General features: G+C 37.8%; 1 pseudogene; it reads left to right on the top strand.

Moving 5' to 3' along the window:
- Positions 1–11283: 11283 nt before the first annotated feature.
- LOC149548111 (basic leucine zipper 34-like) lies at positions 11284–12296 on the top strand (annotated as a pseudogene).
- Positions 12297–12674: the final 378 nt, after the last annotated feature.

Below are 12674 nucleotides of genomic sequence, written 5' to 3'. Positions count from 1 at the left end.
GGAAGAGAGGTCACAATTCCAGGCGATCCTTTGCCTTTTTCTTTTTGTAAGAGATTGGAAGGTGCACCACCAAATTTTTTTTCCAATCAGTGAGTTTGCTAAGGTTATACCTAAATCTCTCACCATAACGGAATCACCTTCCACAACAGTGCAGGAGTTATCCAATAATGATTATAGTTCTCGTAAAGGAAAAGAGAAGGTTTAAAATACTAAGGTCAATACTACAAGGAATAAGCTTACTTTTGCTGACCTAGGAATGGGAGAGTATAAGTTTGAAAATGCCTTGTGTGTTGGACTACTACCACTCTTCCCTGTTCCTTTAAAAAACCTTCACAAATATCACCTTCTACAAATAAGGATACTATGCATGTTAACAAGACAACATTTGAACATTGGGGTTTACTTAGTGATGAACACATGGAATCTAATATAATAGATTGGCTATATTTTGATGGAAAAGATGAACCTATGGGATTCCCCAAAGATAAATATGTTAAGGCTCCTCCCATCATTAAAAACATGGGATATCATGGTACCGGCCTTGAACCTAAAGACAATGGAATCAGACAACCTCTTGAGGCTAATCACTATCCTAAAGGACATGGTTTGGGCTCCATTAAACCCCAAGGTGTCCTTTGCTAACAACTATTGTATGGTTGAACCTGATTCTGAGACTGAAGAGGAGGAATTCTTTGAAGTAACCTTCCAATACATTAAGGATGACCTAGATAACCATGTTCATACCATTACCATAGCCGACCTTTCATCCATCGACCTATCTCTCACCAACCCTAACATGATAGACTGGGACCTTCAAGACACACCACCAGCTCTCGATATCTGTAACTCGGACAAAGCAGTGATGGTACTCTTTGGCCTTAAGAATCTCCAAGATTACAATAATGAGATCCAATACAATGAGGAAGCCTACTTTGGTAGCCAAGTCTACTCTCTTAGTCGCAAAAGAGAAAATTAAAATTAAAAAATAGAAGAAACATCCTCTAGTGAAAACTCTTTTGGAGCACTTTTGGATGAAGAAAAGGATAAAATAAATGATGCATCTTCTAGTGAAAACCTTCTAGAGATGCCAGAAGAGGGAGAGGTTGACTTGTCATTCAGATTTTTACCACTAGAAAAATCATCTATGCACGATAGATGATCCACAAATCACCTACATTGTTGCCACTTTAAGTCCTAAAGAACAAAAAATGATGATTGAGTTCCTACAAAAAGGCAAAATCAATTTTTTATGGACATACAAAGACATGCCTGGTATAGACACAGATTTGGTTGCGCATACTTAGCAGTAGATCCCAAGATTAAACCTGTGAAACAAAAGTTGCGCAAGATGCATCCTAAGGTAGCACTTTTAGTCAAAGTAGAATTGCAGAAAATGCTAGAGGCAAAGTTTATCCACCCTATTGATTATCCAAAGTGGGTTTACAACATTGTTCTTGTAGGAAAAGCATCTAGGGGTATCCGCGTTTGTTCAAATTTTTGAGATTTAAATCTCGCATGTCCTAAGGATGATTTCCACTTCCTAACATAGACATCATAGTGGATTTGACCACTGGACCTAAGATATCTTTAATGGATGGTTTATCCAGTTACAATCAAATCAAAATTGCAGAAGAAGATCAACATAAAATGGCATTTACCACCCCATGGGGGACCTTTTGTTACCAAGTCATGCCTTTTGGCTTGAAGAATGCTGGTGCCCCTTATCAATGTGTAATGACTACAATATTTCATGATCTTATACATGTCATCATGGAGGACTATGTTGATGATATTCTAGGAAAATCTAAGACACATGATTCCCACGTTGATGTGCTCACCACCATTTTTTAAAGGTTGGAGAAATATAAAGTGTGCCTTAATCCAAAGAAGTGTGTTTTTGGGGTCAAATTAGGCAAGTTGTTAGGCTACATTGTTTCAAGAAGAGGCATTGAAGTAGATCTTGCCAAAGTAAAAGCCATCATGGAAATGCCTCCACCTATCACATTGAAACAACTGTGTAGTTTTCAGGGAAAGTTACAGTCCATCAGATGGTTTGTGGCCCAATTAGCAGATAAGGTCCATCCACTTCAACATTTGCTTTGAAAAGACACTAAGTTTCAATAGGATTGCCTATGTCAGAAAGCATTTGAACAAGTTAAGGTATACTTGGCTAATCCTCCAGTTCTAGTCCCTCCAATTGCAGGTGAACCATTCATTCTATACATTTCAGCCACTTCAGTTGCCTTAGGTGCCCTTTTGGCACAACTAGATGACAATGGTAATGAGCAAGTTGTATACTATCTCACTTGAGCATTAGTTAGCTGTGAGTTGAACTACACTGCTATTGAGCGAGCTTGTTTGGTAGTGGTCTTTTGCATGCAGAAACTACACCATTATATGCTTAATCACACTACACATCTCATTGCCAAGATAGATCCACTCAAATATTTGCTATCAAAAGCCTCCCTCATTGGTCAAGCTGCAAAATGGGTCTTGGTTTTAAGTGAATTCAACATTGTCTATAAAGATCGCAAGGCCATTAAGGGACAAGTAATTGCACACCAGCTTGCTCAAGCTCCTCTTCAAGGAGACCATCCCATTATAGTAGACTTTCCAGATGACGCAATTATGACTGTTACCCCCTGTACTCAATGGAAGCTATTTTTTGATGGTTCCTTCATACAAAAGGGATCGAGGGTAGGAATTTTGTTTGCTACACCGCAAGGAGACCTCATTCCTAAGTCTTATAAAATTTCATTCCCTTGCACAAACAATATAGTTGAGTAGGAAGGATTGGTAACATCGCTCCGTCAAGCTATTAGATGGAATATCAAAAGCCTTCTTGTCTTTGGAGACTCGCAATTGGTCATTAAACAAGTCACAGATGAATACCAAATAAAGGATGAAAAGTTGTTGCCATATCACCGGATAGTTGAAGATCTTAAACAACACTTCATTGAGATAGTTTTTCAGTAGATAACAAGGGCCAATAAAAAAGCAGTAGATGCCATGACCACCATTGCCTCCATGATCGACATGGTTGATTGCAGTCCTAAGTGTGAGTTTCTTGTTGAGAATCTTTTCCTTCCTTCTTATGAGCAACCTGATTCAGAGCCAGTGTGTGAGATTGTCGGTCCTAAGTCTCCATGGTACGTAGACATTTTTGTCTATCTTCATCACAAAATGATTCCCATCACCCTCTCCCCCAATCAAAGCAAAACCTTCATCCATCGCATTACTCAATATACTATTCTAGGTGATACACTTTTTCAAAAACACTTCAATGGAACCCTCCTCTGATGTCTTAGTTCAGATAAATCCAAAATGGCATTAGAAGAGGTTGACCAAGGAATTTGTGGTGCCCATTCTAGTGGCCTTACATTAGCGAAAAAGCTCCTTAGAACGGGTTACTATTGGCCTATTATGGAAGTGGATGCTTACCATTTTGTGAAAAGATGTGTTCCATGTCAACAACATGGTGATTTGATACACGCTCCCACCCAAGAACTTCAACCCCCCATCACACCATGTCCCTTTTCCCGTTGGGGATTCAATCTTGTTGGTCAAGTATACCCAAATTCCGCAAATGGCCACAAGTATATTATTGCCGCCACTGAGTACTTCACAAAGTGGGTCGAGGCTATCCCATTAACCTACACCATTGGAAAACAGGTTTCGAAGTTCATCTTGAACTACATTATCTATCATTTTGATATACCTCAAGACATCATGACTGATAATGGAACTCCTTTCAAAAATCAAGAAGTTGCCACATTGTGTAGGAAATTCAAAATCACCCACCATTTTTCCACCAAATACTACCCCCAAGGAAATGGCCAAGTTGAAGCTACCAATAAAACCATTTAAAAATCCTAAAGAAAACTGTTGATGTAGTTGGTCGTGACTGGCACCTCCAAATTGCTCCCGCCCTTTGGGCCTACTGCACCTCCATCTGTACCCCTATAGGAGCCACTCCATTTTCCCTTATTTATGGTTATGAAGTTGTCTTACCTATCGAAATTAAGCTCCCTTCCCTCAAAATCCATCTCAAGAATCTGATGTTCAAAGAAGAATACTGAGCTACTCGCTTGCAAGAACTGTGACTCCTCGATGAAAGACTCCTCAATGCCCTAAACCACCTTTGCATGTATCAAAATTGCCTTCATGTCAGTTTCACAAAAAAGTCAGAGCTCAGGAATTTGAGGTAGGTGACTTAGTTTTACAACATAATATGAAGAACCTCCATAATCGTGAGAAGAAAGAAAAATTTGGACCTAATTGGCTTGGTCCGTTTATCATTACAGCCAAATATGGTTTTGGGGCATATCAGATTGCCACTTCAGAGGGAGATCCACTCCCTGAACCTATAAATATCCAACACCTCAAGCGGTTCTATGCTTGAGTCTTGTAGTTCTTGTACTGTTTTGTTATAGTTCCACTGAATACAAAAAAATTAGAAAATAAAAAAACTCCATAAACATTCATAAAATGTTCTTGAAGAAAAGACTAAAAAGAAAAAAAAGTTCCTGAAAAAAGTATTTTGTTCCATTATCTATAAGGCTCATCTCACTTCACCCCTTTCCACCGTTTCATCCCACCTTTGTGCAGAAGTCCTATCTAACTTGTGTTTTTCATGCATCTAATAAAATACCTCTTGTTTACAAGGCATCCATTCACTTCCATCTTTCAAAAGACCTTTAGTTCGCAAGGCATTTTTCCCATCAAGTGTTGATCCTAAAACCCATTACATTGACCTTTTTCCCACGACAGTGATTGCAATAGAACCTAAAAAAGATCACCGTTTGAGACATAAGATTCAAGAGATTGTTCCTTTTACAACCCTTGCTAAACTTTTGCAACAACATTAGAAAAACATATAGGATGAATCCTTCCTACACATGGTATAACAATTTTCACATTCTAAGACTTAACATTCTTGGTAGGAACTGTGGACTGATTGACTACTTGGTCATGAAGTCTCTTTTGGTTGATTTCATTTTGTGTGTTAGTGGTAGCCTTTTATGGTGTGCCTTGATCTTCCATATTTTGATATCACCTGAATGGCTTCAACTGACTACACATATTGTTTGCAATATGATCTTTTTTTGATGCTTTAGTACATGTATGTCATTTTTGATTTATGATTATGCATTATTCACTGGGGGCAATGGGTTGGCACACTTCACACCAAAGACCCCTAAAAAAGCTTTGGGTGTGCTTAGACCTCTCCAAATGTGTATACATCATTTGTTTCATCATGACTATGTAGACTACATCTATCGTCCTAAAGTATCTATTGTGTTGAGAGTTTAGTCCACGCAAAGGAAATTTGTCATCTATGCTTCTATAGCATATGGTGCATCACTCCTTTTGCAAAATCAATCTAGGGTGTGCTCTCCCATATAAGCACAACTGAATCCCTTGGTATCATGTAGTTAAGATTCATGTAGTATAGGGTTTCATTGCGCCCTGTTTGAGACAAGGGTTCTATTTGTTTCCCCCCTCTATGCTACGCTACTTGGTTCCTACATCTGAGGGGTTTTGACACATGTCCTTTCATTAGGTTCATTGATATTACATTTTCATATTTACACGTTAAGTTCAATCATTTCACTTTGCATTCATTAGTGTCATTTTCTATTACTGACATTTTAGGATACATTTATTTTCATAATAATTAGGCATTTTATTCGTTATTAGATTTCATTGCATTAATTCATTAGGTGCATACATTATAATCATTATATTTAGTGACATATACATCGTAATACATCTCACAAAACATATAGTACATCCATACATGTAATATAACAAAATGCAAACATCTCATATTTTCCATAGAACTTGCGTCATTCACACATTAGTCATTATATATAAATCATAGGCAACATAACATCACACACATCCTACATCACAATGTCAGTATTCACATCATAGAAATCACAGACATAAGCAACAATCATCCATATACACCTAGGCCCATTGAATCATGTCATATATATATATATATATATATATATATATATATATATATATATATATATATATATATATATATATATATATATATATATATATATAAAGAATAATCAGTATCTGTGCACAATCTGTATACAAAAGAATCATGTAGCATCATCGTGCATAAATGCATCATCAAAAACTCGCTACATTTGCACCTCTATGTCAAAATTGCTCACTATAAGAATCATGTAGTTGGCTACAAGGGCCTTGCCCCTCCTGTATCCCCTCCTTGTGGAGGCCTGCGATGTCCAACTAACTGCTCTGACCTCTCACAGTCCCCTGTAGTCCATGAACTAGATGCCTCGTAAAAATTTGGTTGTCGTTGATCGGCAGGCATGACATCATGATATAAGGACCTATAGTAGGCCGCCTCTCACATGGCCTATGTCTCCACTTGATGCGATACCATGGCCTCTTGCATCATAGCCATAGCTACCCTAGGCTATACCATCTATCAGGCTAGGTCACACTGTCGATGGTACTTATCCACCTGTGCCTGTTGCGTCTCCCTCTCTACCCGTAGCATGGCCACCTCCCACCATAGAGTCTCTATATCAGCTAGCTCATCTACCTCCTCCTACATCCCAAAATTATTGAACTCTCTAGCATCCATCCTCACCTGCAGGGCTGCCAAAGCCTCTTGGGCACTATCTGCCCTTGCTCTTTGTGCTTGCACCTTCACCTGTAGAGCTTCCAAGGCCTACTAGGCACTATCTGCCGGCGCCTGCTCCACCTGTATCTCACCCTAAAGATGGACAACCTCTGTTAGGAGAATATCTCGCTCTGCCTTGACCATATCTACATCCTGTGCCCCTAGTGATCCCTGTACCTATGGCCCTCGTGGCCCTTGTACTTGTGGCCCTTATGGTAGCCTCGTTGGTGTTGGTACCCTCCTCTGGTAGGCTTTGCACCCCCGTGGACCCTGCTATGCCCCCTGTACTGACAATGGCACCACCACTACCTATTCACCATCCCCTACTTCATCCCCCTCACCTTGTGCTTGCTCTACTGGTGTTGGTGCTCCAGGTACCGTCAATCATATTGGTTGATGCACCGCCAACCACTATGTGTATGCAAGAGTCATCCCTACATCTCCTTAGTCATGTCTGTGCACCCAAGGCACTAGCTACATCCCTCGCCATGATATCCTGGCCAACCTCAGAGTAGTCCTATGACCCTATAATTTGTCGTACTCCTGGGATACCACTGGATCTACAAATCTGTCTGGAACTGCATCATGCGTCCTCCCAAACTATTGCTGCACCCTAGAGGGCATATATCTCATCACGACATGCATGGTCTGCCCGATTTACCAACAATCTATCTGTGTATATTGGAGGTACCATTGGTCCTCGTTGTCATCCTCTCCTCCAGCTGGTAAAACACTCCCCCATTGCTCCATGTTGTCATATGGTGTCTAATCGAACACGATGATCTCATCTAGGCATCTCCTTTAGAATCTGACCAACTCGGTGGAGGTGTACTAGATCGACGGCCTATAATGACATGCAAATGGCTTGCCAGGCTATTGGGTCTCTCGTCTGGTAATGGGGCGTGTGACACCTATATGCTCCCATGACCACACCATAAGTAGTGTCAACCCTAGACCTATAGCCTGTTGTGTCCTATAGGCACACATGTACAAGTCATGGTATAGCTTAGCTAAGATGGTCTGACCCCAACAGAAGACCGCGCCATCATCCTATAGCAATATGCTCATCACCCATGTCCACCCAATCAAAAATCCATGCCTAGCATGGTCCGGTACCATCCTCCATATGAGTGAAGTGAGGAACAAGGCAAGTCGTGGCAATCTCTGCTCCAATGCCTCTCTCCATGTTAGCCATGACCTCTGTATAGCACTAGTAAATTTGAACTCAATTTTCAATGAATTTTGGTTGAAATTTTGACCCAGGTTGGTCAAAATTTTGACCAAGTAGTTCATGGTAAATTTTCTCATCAAAATTTTGACCAACCTGTAGTCGGTCAAAATTTCAACCAATACATTCGTCAAAAAATTTACATTTTTGCTAGCTCTGATTTGTCATTGTTGGTCAAAATTTCCACCAATGTTTGGTCGAATTTTTTTAAGAATTGGTGAAAATTTTGACCAATCTCTTGGTAGAAAACTATCAAGAATTGGTCGAAATTTCCACCAATGTTTGGTCAAATTTTTTAAAGAATTGGTAGAAATCTCGACCAATCTCTTGGTAGAAAACTTTCAAGAATTGTTCAAAATTTTCACCAATGTTTGGTCAATTTTTTTTAATAATTGGTGGAAATTTCAACTGATTCTTAGTAGAAAACTATCAAGAATTGGTTGAAATTTCCACCAATGTTTCATCAATTTTTTTTTTAATGTTGTATCAAGCAATTGTTTCTTATCCAAGCCATTTAATTTGCAACCTTTTAAATCTCTACAAAGATAAGGTTGGAGCAGGAGAATTTTTTTTCTCAAAGGTGTCCTCTGATTGTAAAGTGTCCATTTCATTATCTGCTCTCAACTCCAACTTTATCTTTGTAGAGATTTAAAAGGTTGCAAATTAAATGGCTTAGATAAGAAACAATTGCTTGATATAGCATAGAACAAATGGACATTTATGCATAGGGCACCATCAATTATGTGAGTGATGTAGATGCAACCGAATTTTTTGGGGTCAAAGCCAACAATTAATATAAGGTTTCTAATCTCCACGAGGTTGACATTATGGTTGTAAGAGATGTGGAGAGGGAACTTCTTCATTGTCTGCTTCATCATTGATTAACTTGCACCATAGACCAACGATATTCATCTTTTTTGTGGGCTCCTATCCCCTACGTAGAAGCTGAAGCAGAAAAAACAAGTAAAAGCATGTTGAATAAGGTTTCTAATCTCGACTTGGTCAACATTGTTGATCTAAGGGCTATGGACTGGGCAATTCTTCAGTGTCCAATTAGGGGTAGCATTGCATCCTCTTTAACTGTTTACATGTAGAGCCCCAGGAGGAAATAGGTCGTTGCCTGCTTCTTCTAGCCAGATTTCCATATGCACCTTTTATTCATTGTAGGAGACATCTCTCATTGGTATTATCTCTATATTGGCCAAATTTCCATTGCATCTTTTATGACGAAAAAAATATATCATCCCAACCTGATAATGATTTCACACTTTTAAGATCAAACATCATCCATTTCATGGGTAGATTTGTTAAATAATGCACACAAAAGCTCATCATACAAGTTGAGCTGAAGAAGGTCCAGATGATCTTTGTCATCATTATGGCTATGATGTCATTGTTTATTATGAGGAGTATAATTAGAAATGCTACCAATAGCATATGAACATGGGTGCTAGCTATTACAAGTTAAGGCCATAATGGTCACACATTCAATAGAAATATTAAGCTTCCTTAAAAACAAGGGAATTTTGAAAGGTTCCCTCAACCTTAACATTGGGTTTTAAAATGGTACCCAAAATCTTCCATAAGAGCAGGGTCACCCCCAAAGTTTAACTGCTCCCTCTATGTGAACCTCCTTTCCACCTCAATATAAAAGAGCCCACCTCTTTAGGAATAGAAAAGGAAGGGATTGGAAGAAGGGGGGCATGTCAAACTTCCAACCCTTACTCCAACAGCTGTAGCAAGAAGACCACTTACAAGCATCCTCTTGCATAGAGCAAGTCTCCACCTCCATCAAGAAAATATTGTCCTATAATTGTTTCTTAAATTTTTGGTATTTTAGTGTTACAAGTTGTCAAGGTGTATGCTAAGGGAGCTAAAAAAAATCCTCAATCTAATTTAAAAACCATGTCACAAACATTCATTATATTCTCACCTTTTTCCACATGACGTCTGCTATGCAATCCTAACCTTTGGCACTATAATTAGACAACCATAAATTAAATGTACGGGTTGGAACAACGCAGGCCTAAATAAATGCTTTGATGTCTCAATTTACAACAATCTTGGTGATGCATTATGTTTCACACATGCGATTTTTCCAATAGCTTAGTTTCCATAACTGAAATCATATATAATAAATAATAAACAAAAATAATACTTCTTATCATACAAAATATAATGATGTAACAACATTTTTAAATTGGGACATATAACCCAGATGCAAATGTACTGAGTCTTTCAATTCAAAAGAAACCTTGGAATTTATAGCAGACCATATATATGTTGTTCTCATTTTTGTATGTATTTCACATAGGCATATATGATGTCAATATTGTCATTAACCTCTCCAGTTACATCCCCCAGTTCAAATAGAAGCCAAGTCTAACATTGGGGCCGCATGTCAAATGTTTAGGATTTACTATTGAAGAACTTTATCCGTGCAAAAATGTAGACACTACAATTTTCCTTGCTTTATACATTGCTGCAATAATCTGTGTCGGCTTGGATGTGAAATTCGTCTAGGCAACAAAATAGTAAGAGTAGCTATCATTAGTTATGAATGAAATGAATAGATAATAAAAGGCCTATTCTATCATATATGTGTGGTTGTATAAGATTCTTGTCTAGAATTAAACCAAAATATGCACAACTTCTTGCAAGGATATTTTGTCAAGTCTGTGACAACCTCTCTAACAAACCTCCATGTAAAAAAGAAAAATGATCTAAGAACTAGAAATTATCAAATTAGAGCTCCTGTTGAAAATAATGGTTGAAAGCTATTTTTCCCACAAAAATTATCATTAACAACTAATAGACTGGAAAAAGATTCCTCTAATGTATGATTTGTAATTGCACCACTTGGTGCAACAAGAATTATGGAAATTACAAAAAAAGAAATGAACAAATAAAACATATTTGAGTCCAAAAAATATTAGGAACTATCTCAATATTCCCACCAAAACAACAAAAAATGGCCTTTGCATACCTGTGGATGAGCAAATGCACCTTCAATTTTTTCTATAGTCTTGACAAGAAGATCATAAGTTGCACATCCTTGAGAGTATACCACAACTTCCTTCAAAGGTGGAATAAAGCCATGGTTTCTTGCAAATAGAACAGTTGATATGAAGTCTAGAACACATACATCTATACATATGCCTGCAACTAATACCTGGATTGACAAACACCACTAGCATAACAATAAAACCCAAAGGAAAAATGTATATGCAAAGCTTAAAAGATGTCTAAAATAAGAATAAAGAAAAGAAAGGAAGAAGAGGCTAGATTTTAGAATTTCTTTTAAAATTTGCATATCATCAAAAGAATTTTAAGAAAACCTTTGGACTACTCCACATTACCATTTTTTTCATATTTATTACAAATGGAACAGTAGGGAACCAGTTCCAATTCTCTGGCAAATTTGGGATTCACATCCTCAAAGCTGCCTTAGTTGTCTCCTAAAAGCCTACCATTTATGGGTTCTAGTGGTCAAGATAACAATAATATGTACATGGGCTAGAATAATTTCTCTTTTTAGGGGCATAGCTTGAAACATCAGCATACACCTTCAGTAGGTTATTTCCCACAATGCCAGTCATCATGGATAGATGATCTACTGGACATACCTTCTGAGATACCAGCAAAGAAGGGTGCCCATCATAGACAATCAGCAAGTGATTCACTTGCATTTCTGGAAGCCCCCACAAATTATAATCCAATAGAGGAAATTGTTGAGGAAGATGAGTTTGATTGCAAAAGTGCAACATCTATACCTTCCAAAGGATCTCAGGACTTTGATAGATTGGATGAGGAGCAGCTTATGTCCATGTTTAATGATGTTGAGCCTTTCAACAAAAGTCAATCAAACCAATCTTCTAACCCTCCTAATCATTAGACATTTTCTTTGGATAATAGATGTTCAGATAGACAGGCAACCTCTAAGAATCCCTCAACTCCATCTGATCACAATAGCATTAATGAGACTTCAGTGGAAGAGAAAGTAATGACTATGTCTAGCCAGTTCAAAAGTAAGCCAGAAGTTCAAAGTGTTAACAAAAGTGAGCAACCACTCTAGACCACCAAGATTGAAATGCCCTCGTCATTGTCAGCAATGGAACTTGATGCAAACATTGATCCAAAACGGGTCAAAAGGTAAGCCTTCCATTATTTACATCTTAGATTTTGAGCCCTAAAATATGAATTCTTAGAATCACTTGAATGGTATGAATCTATAGGTGTCTTTTTATTGGGTTCTCCCTTCCTGTTCTTATAAGTTTTTTATTTTCCAGAATTTTAGCGAATAGGCAATCTACACAAAGATCTAGAGTAAGAAAACTTTAGTACATTTCAGAACTTGAAAGAAGTGTCAATGCACTGCAGGTTTGTTATGCATAATGTTAGAAATGCATTAGGTGGAGTTCTGTTAAAAATTTCTAATTCATTTTATTGTCTGTTAAAGATCATACTATAACCATATAGGAGTATCCAGTTCTTGAATTATGCAAGCATATGTACATAAAATTTATCATATTATGACTTTTAATTGATATTAAATCTATACACACAAATATATATACATACATGCATGGACACATACATATTGATACTTCCATGCTCGCATAAATTCATACATGCATGGATAGACATACAGGCACACATCCATATATATTTTCTTTTCAATGAAGAATATGTATATACTATATATATCTACAGAAGAATTTAGCCATGCATATAACTCATGCAACTTTTGCAACTTCCAATAAAGACACCAGT

Source organism: Cupressus sempervirens, chromosome 7, assembly GCF_028749045.1.
Source record: "Cupressus sempervirens isolate cs-2001-9-10 chromosome 7, ASM2874904v1, whole genome shotgun sequence".
Taxonomy (NCBI): domain Eukaryota; kingdom Viridiplantae; phylum Streptophyta; class Pinopsida; order Cupressales; family Cupressaceae; genus Cupressus; species Cupressus sempervirens.
The sequence above is the reverse complement of the archived record's forward strand: the minus strand, read 5'-3'. Positions and strand labels throughout refer to the sequence as shown.